The following is a 12,633-nucleotide window of genomic DNA, read 5'->3' as shown; positions in this document are numbered from 1 at the left end:
TGGGGATAATATTCAGTGTAAAGCATGAGGAAGGCATACACTTCATGATCGTGCACAGATCTTTAACCACTTTGCCTCGTCCACCATCAATTCTTATGTTCCTGCCAATCTCTGCCTCTCATCCTCAAACACATCACATTAACAGTCCCAGCTGCTGGGAACTCTCACTGTGAGATAGCACCATCTAGTGGACAAAACCGTGTGTAACAGCTAGGCTGTTGTTTAATAGTCCTGTGGCATGAGTTGTGGTTACACTTGATTTCCCCAGAGGGGCCCTGACCGACCTCAGCCTTTTCCAAATAAGCAACTACAGCATATTGTGTTCAGTGACATCTCTGGTTGTTGGTAGGTCTGTATGAACATGTGAAAGCCTGTGGGTGAGTGTGAGTGAGCAGAGAGGTAGATAACTGCAGGAGTTTGAAGTCCACGGTGTCGTTTCAAGACCCTGTGATGATTTAGGGTGACATGACATATGCTGGTGTGTGTGTGTGTGTGTGTGTGTGTGTGTGTGTGTCCAGGATATTTTAGAGAACTTCATGCTTCCATCTGCTGACAAGCTTTTGGAGATGATTTCCTTTCCCAGTAGGACTTGCAGCACCTGGCTGCAGTCAATGTTCTGACCATCCACCTTAAGAGAATCTGTGGAGTGTTTTCAGGAAGGAGACCACAAACAACTGACATAAGTCTGATTTCCAAGTAACCTTTGAAATGGTGCCACAATGCTTTGCCAACACCAGGCAGAATGTAATGAATCCATTTACTTGAGTACTTTATTCAAATAAAGGTTTAATGCGCTATATTATGCAAATTTCAGTCTTTATTATATTATATTTGAGTTTTTCAGATTTTGCAGATTCGTTGCATCATTAGCTCAAACTACTCTTTGAACATAAAGGAGTGTTGTAAATTATGTTATAATGTGAAAAAATGCACTGTCATTTATTGTATTTATTTATTTATTTTGACAAAGGAAACATGTTATAAGATAAAGACAAACAAAGAAGAAGACAGGACAGACAGCTGGGTAATGGGATGAAGTCAAAAGGCATAAAAAAGAATAATGGAAAATCTCTAGTAACAAACATTATCTTGATGTATATATCTACATTTATACATATGTGTGCCTGTGCATACACACACATCCATGTACTCATTAACAATCTGAAAATAAAAGAAATGAATGGGTGACTTCCAACACCTCAGACCCTGATCAGCTGGCTCCACAGTGGCATCAGACCCACAGACTGTGACAGAAAAATGTCATTTAATAGGAGTTATCTTCAGTTAGAACAGTAATAATGACTTTAATTACAAGTATTCCAGGATTTGAGAATTTTCCATGTGAAACTCTTGGATTTAATGTCGAAAAGTATCAAAAACATCATGTTGAAATAAATGTGGAAGCTTGGTTAATGGTTGTTAATGATGATAAGATCTGGGTTGTTGGCGACCTCGGGGATAGAGCGATTAGTCATTTTCACTGATTTCCACAAAGCTGTCAGAGGTGCAGTCGCTGGAAGCACTGATGTAGCAGCACTATGGTATATGACAACATCCCACATTAGATATGTTGATCTGAATGTTGGATGGGGGCATTACTGTTTTCTGATTAAGACAGATGTTACAGATGTTAACGCATTCTGGGTATTAGAAACAGTCTTTGGACACTTTGCGTTTGCAGCTTCCTGTTTTCCTTTTAAAACTACAATTTAATGCTAAGTGATCTGGAGGTCTCATGAGAGGAGAGAAAGTACACAAGTGTGACACACAAGGCAAGTCCTCAGGTAAGAGGTTGCTATGTGTTTGTTGCTAACACTAACAGATATGACCCAGGTCATAATGTTGTGTGTTGTATTAGTTCCTCCACAGCCTGAGGGGATGGTCTTCATTTCTCTGCCGTTTTTTGCAGATGGAAGCTGACCATTGGTTGGAGACTGAATGGGACAGCTTTAAATTGGGACTTAAATTAGGAGAATAGAGCTGTTTTGGCTGCGCCCACTCAGATGTTTTCTACCCAAAATGAAAATAAACTATTCAGCTTTTGAAACTGCAAATCCTGCTGTGGCACTGGCCATTCTGTGGTCCCTTTGTTGGCCACGGTTCAAAATCAAATCAAATCAAATCAAATCACTTTTATTGTCACATCACATGTGCAGGTACATTGGTGCAGCACATGTGAGTGAAATTCTTGTGTGCGAGCTTCACAAGCAACAGAGTTGTGCAAAATACAATAATGTAAACAAGCAAAATACAAGAATGGCTACATCTGAAACTAATAAATATATGTACAATATATAATAGTATATGCATTTCTGGATGTGTATACTAAATATTTTTCTACGTGTGTGTGTGTGTGTCTACGTATTTTGCAAATTAAATAGAGTAAACAATAAATAAAATATATAAAATATACAGAGTTGAATATGTGCAAAACAGTGGCATTACTGTACAGTATGGAGTGCATAATGTTAAAGTTCCAGTAGTGAAGCTGAGGTGTCTATGACGTGTTCAGCAGTCTGATGGCCTGATGGAAGAAGCTGTCTCTCAGTCTGCTGGTACGGGACCGGATGCTGCAGAACCTCCTTCCTGATGGAAGTAGTCTGAACAGTTTATGGCTGGGGTGACTGGAGTCCTTGATGATCCTCCCCGCTTTCCTCAGGCAGCGCTTCCTGTAGATGTCTTGGAGGGAGGGAAGCTCACCTCCAATTATCCGTTCAGAGCACCGCACTACTCGCTGGAGAGCTTTGCAGTTGTAGGCGGTGCTGTTGCCATACCAGGTGGTGATGCATCCAGTGAGGATGCTCTCAATGGCACAGTGATAGAAGGTCCTGAGGATGCGGGGGCTCATGCCGAATCTTTTCAGTCTCCTGAGAAAGAAGAGGCGCTGCTGCGCCTTCTTCACTGTTTTGTTTGTGTGTACTGACCAGAGGTGTGGACTCGAGTCACATGACTTGGACTCGAGTCATTAATTTTATGACTTTAGACTTGACTTGAAAAAATGTTCTAAGACTTGTGACTTGACTTGGACTTTTACACCAATGACCTGGGACTTGAATTGGACTTGAACCGGTTTACTTGAAAAGACTTGATATTTCACCCCAAATATAAAATTTAACATGCATATTATATAGAGATTGAAAATGTGACGTCATTCAGGGGTAAAACCGCAAAGGATTCTGGGAACTCGTGGCAAGAGGTACTAGCGCACGCAGGCTTTCAATTGAACTCAGTCACACAGCGATAATAAGAAACCCAAAAAATGGCAAGAAGCTGTTGTATTATTAACTGCAATAGCCGGTCGCATGACAGCCACGGGAAGCCGACGGGTAAAGAGATCGGTTGTTATCGGATTACGTCGTTGAAGAGAAATTGTTCAGCCATGTTTCCGAAGTAACAAAGAGGCGACTGGATCGCAGCCATTCAAAGACCAAATATAACGTCCCAGAACACTCCAGCTCACAGGTTAGTCTGCTCCAAGCATTTACACAAAGGTCAGTGTTTTTTAGTAGTTAATACGTCATTTTCATAACATAATTGGTGATATAGGTTACAAGCAAGTCTGGCGCTGAACAGAAATTGTCGCGCTATGCTCCTTTATTTATTGTGCATAAATAGTGAATTGTCCTGACACAATATTGCGTTTCGCTTCTGTTATTATGGTACATTGACAAAAACATATACTTTTATTCACAGGATAAAACAGGTTTTTTGTATCACTAATTGCCCAGTACGATTACAGCATACAGTATTATTGTCACTGCTACATTTCTGTGATGCTACCAGAAATTATTTCCACTACTAATTAATTACCGTTGAGCTCAAAGGTCCTATTAATAAACGGTTAATGAATGTGTATTTATGACGACAATTTGTGAGACTGGTAAACTTATGATACGTACGATGGTCTTTCGTTCTACACGGTGCATTTCAAGGTCCTGCACCCATCCGGCGGTAAACTGTACCTGGGCTTGTTGCAGTGACCTGAAGTTACTAAACTTCATGAGTGTATGCACTCACTCCAAGAAGCGTATAATTATAAATATGCATATAAATATGCTACGATGAGATAGCTGACTTCATCTAACTAGCAAATGTTGTCCAGGCTACGTTGGTGATACAGTTTTTTTTAATGTGTATGATATTTTTGTCATGCGATTTTAAAGCCGGTCCTACAACCGCATCCAAGAATAACATGCAGCTTATCTCAGAACTGTCGGTGAAAATTATTCTTGGAGCTAGGTTTAATTGAGCTGCATTTTAAAGAGGTGCAATTTCACAATTTGTGTATATTTTCTAAGTTCACTATTTTGTCATGTGTTGAGAAAAACACAGATTTAAAAATTACATGGTCTAATATTTACATTTAGCATAACTGCAACATTCTTCTTTCGTTTTTTTTTTTAAAGACTCGAAAGGACTTGAAATTCAAAATTTCAGACTTGTGACTTGACTCGGACTTTTACACCAGTGACTTGAGACTCGACTCTGACTTGCCTGACATTACTTGAGACTTGACTTGAGACTTGAGGATAAAGACTTGAGACTTACTTGAGACTTGCAAAACAATGACTTGGTCCCACCTCTGGTACTGACCACGTAAGATCCTCAGCCAGATGTACACCAAGGAACCGGAAGCTGCTCACTCTCTCCACAACAGCGCCGTTGATGGTGATGGGGGTGTGTACTTCTCTGCACCTCCGGAAGTCCACTATCAACTCCTTTGTCTTTGCGACGTTGAGGGTGAGATGGTTGTCTTGACACCAGTGGGTCAGGGCGCTGACCTCCTCCCTGTAAGCCGTCTCATCACCATTGGTGATAAGACCCACCACTGTAGTGTCGTCCGCAAACTTCACAATGATGTTGGAGTTGTTCAGGACATTTTGGATTGTCCTGTGCCGAGGAAATATCAACAACTCCGTGGGTTTCTGAGTATGTGTGGCTACTTCTCTGGCTTCTTTGTGGTAGCTAAGTTAGTTATTTCTGATGTAGAATTGGCTGTGCTCACCCTGATGTTTTCTAGTTTCTAGTTTCAACAGCAAATTAAACTATTTTGCTGTTGAAACTGCAAATCCTGCTGTGGCACTGGTCCTTCCTTGGGAGCAGGGAGCATGGGAGTCAATGGGCAATGGAAGAACATTTTTTTTTTTTAAGAATAAACAACATTCCAGTCTCAAAATGAATCCAACAACTGGTCTCCTCAGCTCGCAAACCTGTACGAACTGTAGTTAAGAGGAGAGATGCTAAGCAGCAAAGGACATTTTTTGAGACATTCTGTTTCCATCAAATTCAAAATGACCTTGTGTTTATTAAAGGTTTAAACATTTTGTATGCTTTCTGTGTTCTATTGTGTATAAAACACGAGTTTATGAGATCTGCAGACCATCACATTCTGTTATTTCCATTTTACACAGCAGACTAACTTTATTTGAACTAGAGTTGTATCTACTGCATCATTCATCCAAGAAATGACACGTATCTCCACATAAAGGACAATCGACTAACCCTCCACCAGAGATTGTCCAACGCTGTCAGAGCACTAAGATCACAGTGAAGAACATAACATGCAAAATGAGCTTTTTCCTTGTTTGCTCCATGTTATTTCATAATTCTGATGTCATCAGTTTGGATCTCCACTGTAGCAGTAATAATGGTTAAAATGGTGTTTTCCAACTTTGAACTGATTCTGCATTTGTATATTGAAAAATGTGTATAGAGGCATTTCAGTGTGTAAATGATTTCAGATACTCATACGTGTGAATTCATGGAAGATCTACAAAAGGTGTACATATTCTTGTCTTTACTGATTTTCCTGGTTTATTTTTGTGGCAGTGGTGGGGACAAAAATGTATTCTTAAATCCATCCATCCATCCATCCATCCATCCATCCATCCATCCATCCAGCTTCTTCTGCATTATCCGGGGCCGGGTCGCAGGGGCAGCAGTCCAAGCAGAGAAGCCCAGACCTCCCTCTCCCCAGCCACCTCCTCCAGCTTATCCGGGGGAACACCAAGGCATTCCCAGGCCAGCCGAGAGATATAATCTCTCCAGCGTGTCCTGGGTCTGCCCCGGGGCCTCCTCCCAGTGGGACACGCCCAGAAAACCTCACCCAGGAGGCACCAAGGAGGCATCCTTGTCAGATGCCTGAACCACCTCAGCTGGCTCCTTTCGATGTGGAGGAACAGCGGCTCTACTTTGAGCCCCTCCCGGATGGCCGAACTTCTCACCCTATCTCTAAGGGAGAGGCCAGCCACCCTTCGGAGGAAGCTCATTTCCGCCGCTTGTATCCGCGATCTCGTTCTTTCGGTCACTACCCACAGCTCGTGACCATAGGTGAGGGTAGATGGGTAAATTGAGAGCTTTGCTTTTACACTCGTCTCTCTCTTCACCACAACAGACAGGTACAGCGTCCGCATCACTGCGGCCACAGCACCAATCCGTCTGTCGATCTCCCGCTCCCTTCTCCCGTCACTCATGAACAAGACCCGAGATACTTGAACTCCTCCACTTGGGGCAGAAACTCGTCACCGACCCGGAGTGGGCACTCCACCCTTTTCCGGCTGATGACCATGGCCTCAGATTCCTTCAATCCATGAAAAATGAATTATTAGATTTCAAGTGACCTTCACAAAAGGTTCTCAGTCCTCCAGGCCATCGTAGTCTAAGGGGTTTGGAAAGATCACTACTCTCCTCAGTGACAACAATACCTATGAAGCCTTAAAGCGAGACCCCACAAGGAGCTACAAAAAGAAAGTTATAGCTTGCCTTCAAGACTTTGAAAAGGACAAAATTATTGACCGCCTTACATATCACCGCCTTTACCCAGCGGATGCCATACCCTGCATCTACGAACTTCCTAAGATCCACAAGGAAGCTGTCCCACTCAGACCCATAGTCAGCAGCATAAACTCAGCCACTTATAACATTGCTAAACACCTTGCTACCATCCTTGCTCCTCTCGTGGGGAACACCCCACACCACATCAAGAACTCCACCGACTTCACCGACAAGGTCCAGAAACTTACCCTGGATCCAGATGAAACCATGGTGTCCTTTGATGTAGTCTCTCTCTTCACTTGCATACCCACCACGGAGGCCGTGGAGACTGTCAGAAAACGACTACAAGAAGACAGCTCCTTGGAGGACAGGACCAACTTCACACCTGATCAGATCTGCACACTGTTAGACCTCTGCCTCACCACTACATACTTCAAATACAACGAAGGCTTTTACAGACAAAAGCATGGCTGTGCCATGGGCTCCCCCGTGTCACCTATAGGGCTTTGGAGTTGACGTCACGCCGCAATGCATTGTGGGAGCGCAGCTCCATTTTCGGGGTCTACGAATCAAAACAAACACACTGTGTTGGAACGACGACGACAAGAAACATGCTTAAAAGCAGCTCAAAAGAAAACGGACGGTATAGAGACCGATTGCGTCCAGAGGCGAAGCAGCGGTACTTGAAAAAAAATAGAGTGCATCGCAAATCTGGACCCATTTGAAATACGGCAGTGGAGTAAAGACCCAGACGACTTACCGCCACTGTCCTACCCCGATATCTTCACGTATCTTGTTTGTGGAGTAAGCGCTTACACAGCGAACCAGTTTCGTAATTACAGGTCACTGGAGGCGCACATCCAATTTACAAATGGCTGGGTGCAAGATTTGGCTATTTTCAAGCCGCCAAACTCTGAGTACGTCGTCAAAGTAAGTCAGCTGGAGTGCACCGAGTGAAATAGCCATTTTCCACCCCCCACCATAATTAATGTTACACATTTATCATTTAACTGCTAAAATATCGTTATCATATTATATGCCCATAATTGTAAAGTACATGCAAGTTAACACATTGATAATCGGGTAAATTATTAACGCCAATTTGTGTCCTTCCTGTCTCATTTCATTTATTGTCTTTACATCAACCAATCAAGTCACTCCATTCTATGTTTGATCGCAATTTCTATAACTTCTGAGACCACCAACGATGATATTATTCAGCTATAAAGTGTGATGTGAACATATTTAGAACTTACCGGAATGAAAATGTCTTGAGCACACCAACTGATATCTGGAGACGTAACAGAACTTGATATCAGCTCGTCTCACGGCTGCTATCCAGGCTAGACGCCTTCGTTTGGTAATATCCGATACATGAGCTCCTTCATGTTGCTTCCAGGTTGGGAAAGCATAAAAAGACAATCCAAACTTATTCCCGTGCCAGTCGTAAGATCGAACATTGCAGCCGACCGCACAGCAAGTACGAACCATGGCTATGCTTTCGCTCCTTACTTAGACCCCCAAAATGGCGGATCGGGCCAAAATCCTTTCCACGCCCACCCCCGTGACATCACGCTCCAAAGCCCTATTGTAGCCAACCTTTACATGGAGGAAGTGGAAAGGAAGGCTCTTGTCTCTTTCAAAGTAAGAGTACCCAGCCACTGGTACAGATATGTGGACGACACCTGGGTCAAAATCAAGACACAAGAAGTGGAATCCTTCACTGCGCACATTAACGCTGTGGATAAAAACATCAAGTTCACCAGGGAAGACACAAAGGACGACTGTTTGCCTTTCCTGGACTGCGCTGTGCACATTGAAGAGAACGGCAACCTCAACATCGAAGTTTACCGGAAGCCCACACACACGGACCAGTACCTCCTCTTTGACTCCCATCACCCTTTGGAACACAAACTTGGAGTAATTAGGACCCTACACCACCGGGCAGAACATGTTCCCTCTAAGCCTGAAGGGAAAAAGAAGGAACACACACATGTAAAGGAAGCACTCATAACGTGCGGCTATCCTAAATGGGCGTTCTTAAAGTCAGCAAAGAGGCACAGAAAAGAAGACCAGACACCAGCGAGGGAGGATAAGAAGGACAGACGCAACAACATTGTCATCCCCTATGTAGCCGGTGTATCAGAGAAACTCAGGAGGGTTTTCTCCAAGCATGACATCCCAGTGTATTTCAGACCCAGCAACACACTCAGACAGAAACTGGTTCACCCGAAAGACAAAACACCAAAACACAAACTTAACAATGTGGTGTTTGCTGTACAGTGCAGCGAGGAATGCTCAGACCTCTACATTGGAGAGACCAAACAGCCACTTCACAAGCGCATGGCACAACACAGAAGAGCCACCTCCACAGGACAAGACTCAGCAGTCCATCTGCATCTAAAGGTCAAAGGTCACTCTTTCGAGGATGCCAATGTTCACATTTTGGACAGAGAGGACAGATGGTTTGAAAGAGGAGTGAAAGAAGCCATCTATGTCCACTGTGAGCGACCATCTTTGAACAGAGGCGGGGGTTTACGACACCAACTCTCTGCCATCTATAATCCAGTTTTGAGATCCCTTCCCAGACGCCTTAACGCCCACTCACATCCTGGGCCATCTGACCTCAGGAATTCGCATGATAAGGTGGGGCCAGGTTTCACAATGAACACACCCGAAACTCTGGCTGATTGGGACCCACGCCCAGTTTCACACCTTGGCTCAGGCGATTAGAGGATCATCAGGGGGTCCTTTTGTCCCTCTGTGGGGGGATACTCCCACTAGGTTTATATCTGGGACTCTCCACCATTTGACCTTAGAACTGAAGAAGCTTCTCGGATGAGAGGTGAAACGTCTTCAAGCAACTTAAAGAAGTCCAGACGCTTTTCTTTGCAAGCTCCTTTGACTACGATGACCTGGATGACTGAGAACCTTCACAGACACTTGGAAAGAAGAGTGTCTGCTTAACTTAGCAGCCTGATCATCTACATCTAGGTGTTGATATTACAAAGCCTCGATGAGTCATCTCTGACGACATGCTATGCTGTTAGCTTTGGAGTTGAAGGAGCTGCTGTTATGAAAAGCTCAAACATAATCACAGCTAATCACTGAGTGCCTTAGCTGTCACATGATTAATGAGATGTTTGTGTAACTATGGTTGTCAATAAAAGGACTGTGAGGGGAGGCTGGAACTCGGAGTTGGCTGAGATCAGGTGAAGAGCTTACAACTCTAAGACCCTGACCGGACTCCCCTTGCAGCAAGTAAACGACAAAGAGCGCTGTGTGGTCTTGCTTTGTTCACAGTGATTGGTCTCTGAGTCAGTGGTAAATGGCCTGCATTTGTATAGCGCTTTTCTAGTCCCTAAGGACCCCAAAGCGCTTCACACTACATTCAGTCATTCACCCATTCACACACTGGTGATGGCAAGCTACATTGTAGCCACAGCTGCCCTGGGGCGCACTGACAGTGGGGTCTAATGTCTTTAAGGCCCAACAATTACTTAACTAAATCGGGGGAGGAGATGGCTCAGTAGGTAGAGCATTCGCCCCATGATTGGAAGAGTGGAGGTTCAAACGGCCACTCTGATGTACCCCTGAGCAAGGTACTGTGCATATGCACTGCTCCCCGGGCACTGGACTGACGGCTGTCCACTGCCTCACTGAGTGAATGGGTTACATGCAGAGAGGAATTTCCCTACAGGAGATTAATAAAGTATATAATTTCATTTTAAAAATAGAGAAATATGTTTGCAAATACAGCGGTTAAGTTCCAGCTCCAAACTCGATTAGCTGTCATTCATAATAATTTCATAAACTTTTCAATGACGTTGTTTGTTTAAGGCGTAAGTAAGATGGTTTTTTAAATAAGATGTTCATACAATGTTCCTATGCTCTGATTATTTTTTTAAATGCACTTCTTTTAAGTATGCGAAATTAGGAGGATGGCCAGTGTTACCTGTAGAGAAGTAAAATGTATTTATAGTAGAAAAAAATCAAAAAGACCAACATTTCCACATTCAGAATGAAAACATACATATAATGGTACCATTTAGTCTTGTGTTCGATTTGCCATGAAAATCCTGCTCCTCACATACAAGGTCTTAAATAATCAGGCCCCATCTTATCTCAATGACCTTGTAGTACCATATCACCCTATTAGAGCACTTCGCTCTCGCTCTGCAGGCCTACTTGTTGTTCCTAGAGTATTTAAAAGTAGAATGGGAGGCAGAGCCTTCAGTTTTCAGGCCCCTCTTCTGTGGAACCAGCTTCCAGTTTGGATTCAGGAGACAGACACTATCTCTACTTTCAAGATTAGGCTTCAAACTTTCCTTTTTGCTAAAGCATATAGTTAGGGCTGGACCAGGTGACCCTGAATCCTCCCTTAGTTATGCTGCAATAGACGTAGGCTGCCGGGGGATTCCCATGATGCATTGAGTTTTTCCTTTCCAGTCACCTTTCTCACTCACTATGTGTTAACAGACCTCTCTGCATTGAATCATATCTGTTATTAACCTCTGTCTCTCTTCCACAGCATGTCTTTATCCTGTCTTCCTTCTCTCACCCCAACCAATCACAGCAGATGGCCCCGCCCCTCCCTGAGCCTGGTTCTGCCGGAGGTTTCTTCCTGTTAAAAGGGAGTTTTTCCTTCCCACTGTCGCCAAAGTGCTTGCTCATAGGGGGTCATATGATTGTTGGGTTTTTCTCTGTATCTATGAAGCGCCTTGAGGCGACTTTTGTTGTGATTTGGCGCTATATAAATAAAAATTGAAATTGAATTGAATTGAAAAGCACACTGAGCACTGAGAGGAGGGCCGCAGAGGGACCGGCACGATGCTGCCGTCTCACACTGAACATTATGTCCTGTAAGCACACACCACCCTGGTGTTCTTTCATTTCAATCCGGTCTTGAAGTGATGATGTGACGAATCCTGCTTCCAGGCCCGAACTACTCTGCGTTTAATGTTTAATAAATCAAAAAAATCAAATCAAAATGTATTTATATAGCACATATTAAAACAACAGTGTTGACCATAGTGCTTCACAGTCAGTAAAAACACGAGACAATTAAAACAAACAATAAAACAGGACAAACAATAGGTAACAACACAACAAGCTAGAACAGCCAACTAGTTAGAATCAAAAACCAAAGTAAAAAGATAAGTTGTAAGACGTGATTTAAAAGACTGGATCGACTCGGCAGTACGAACATGAACAGGGAGGTTATTCCAGAGTCTGGGTGCCACGGTTGCAAAGGCCCGGTCACCGCTCGACTTCATTCGAGACCAGGGTTGTGCTAGGAGCCTGTGATTGGACGATCTAAGTGCTCTGTTGGGATTGTATAAGTGGAGTAGTTCAGAGAGATAGCTGGGCGCTACATTATTCAGAATTTTAAAAGTGAACAAAAGAATTTTAAAATCTATGCGATATTTAACAGGGAGCCAATGTAGATTGGCTAAAGTTGGAGTTATGTGTTCATAGATTCTCGTACCTGTTAAAAGATGCGCAGCTGCATTTTGAATTAGCTGAAGCCGGCAAAGAGAAGAGTGTTGGAGGCCCGAGTAGAGGCAGTTACAGTAGTCCAATCTGGATGTGATAAGTGGATAAGCTTTTCAAGGTCCTTTAAAGGAAGGAACGGCTTTGCTTTAATAAGACTTTTGTGTATTTAACATGTTTTAATACTTTGTATCTTTTTCTACTGAATCTCCACAAGCCCCTAAAAACAGTCAGTGATCAGTCGGCCTCTGAGTTTTTATTACCGCTGTTCATTTCAAAGCTTCGTTTTTAAACCCTTCTGGTGTAACTACAGCCCAGCCCATGCAGCAGTATATTAATGACTAACCTCGTATTGTGGATGGATTA

This window comes from Mchenga conophoros, linkage group LG16, assembly GCF_057382185.1.
Source record: "Mchenga conophoros isolate Kocher_MC1m ecotype Shallow Benthic linkage group LG16, M_conophoros_male_GT1.1, whole genome shotgun sequence".
NCBI classification, from domain to species: domain Eukaryota; kingdom Metazoa; phylum Chordata; class Actinopteri; order Cichliformes; family Cichlidae; genus Mchenga; species Mchenga conophoros.
This window is presented reverse-complemented; position numbering follows the sequence as displayed.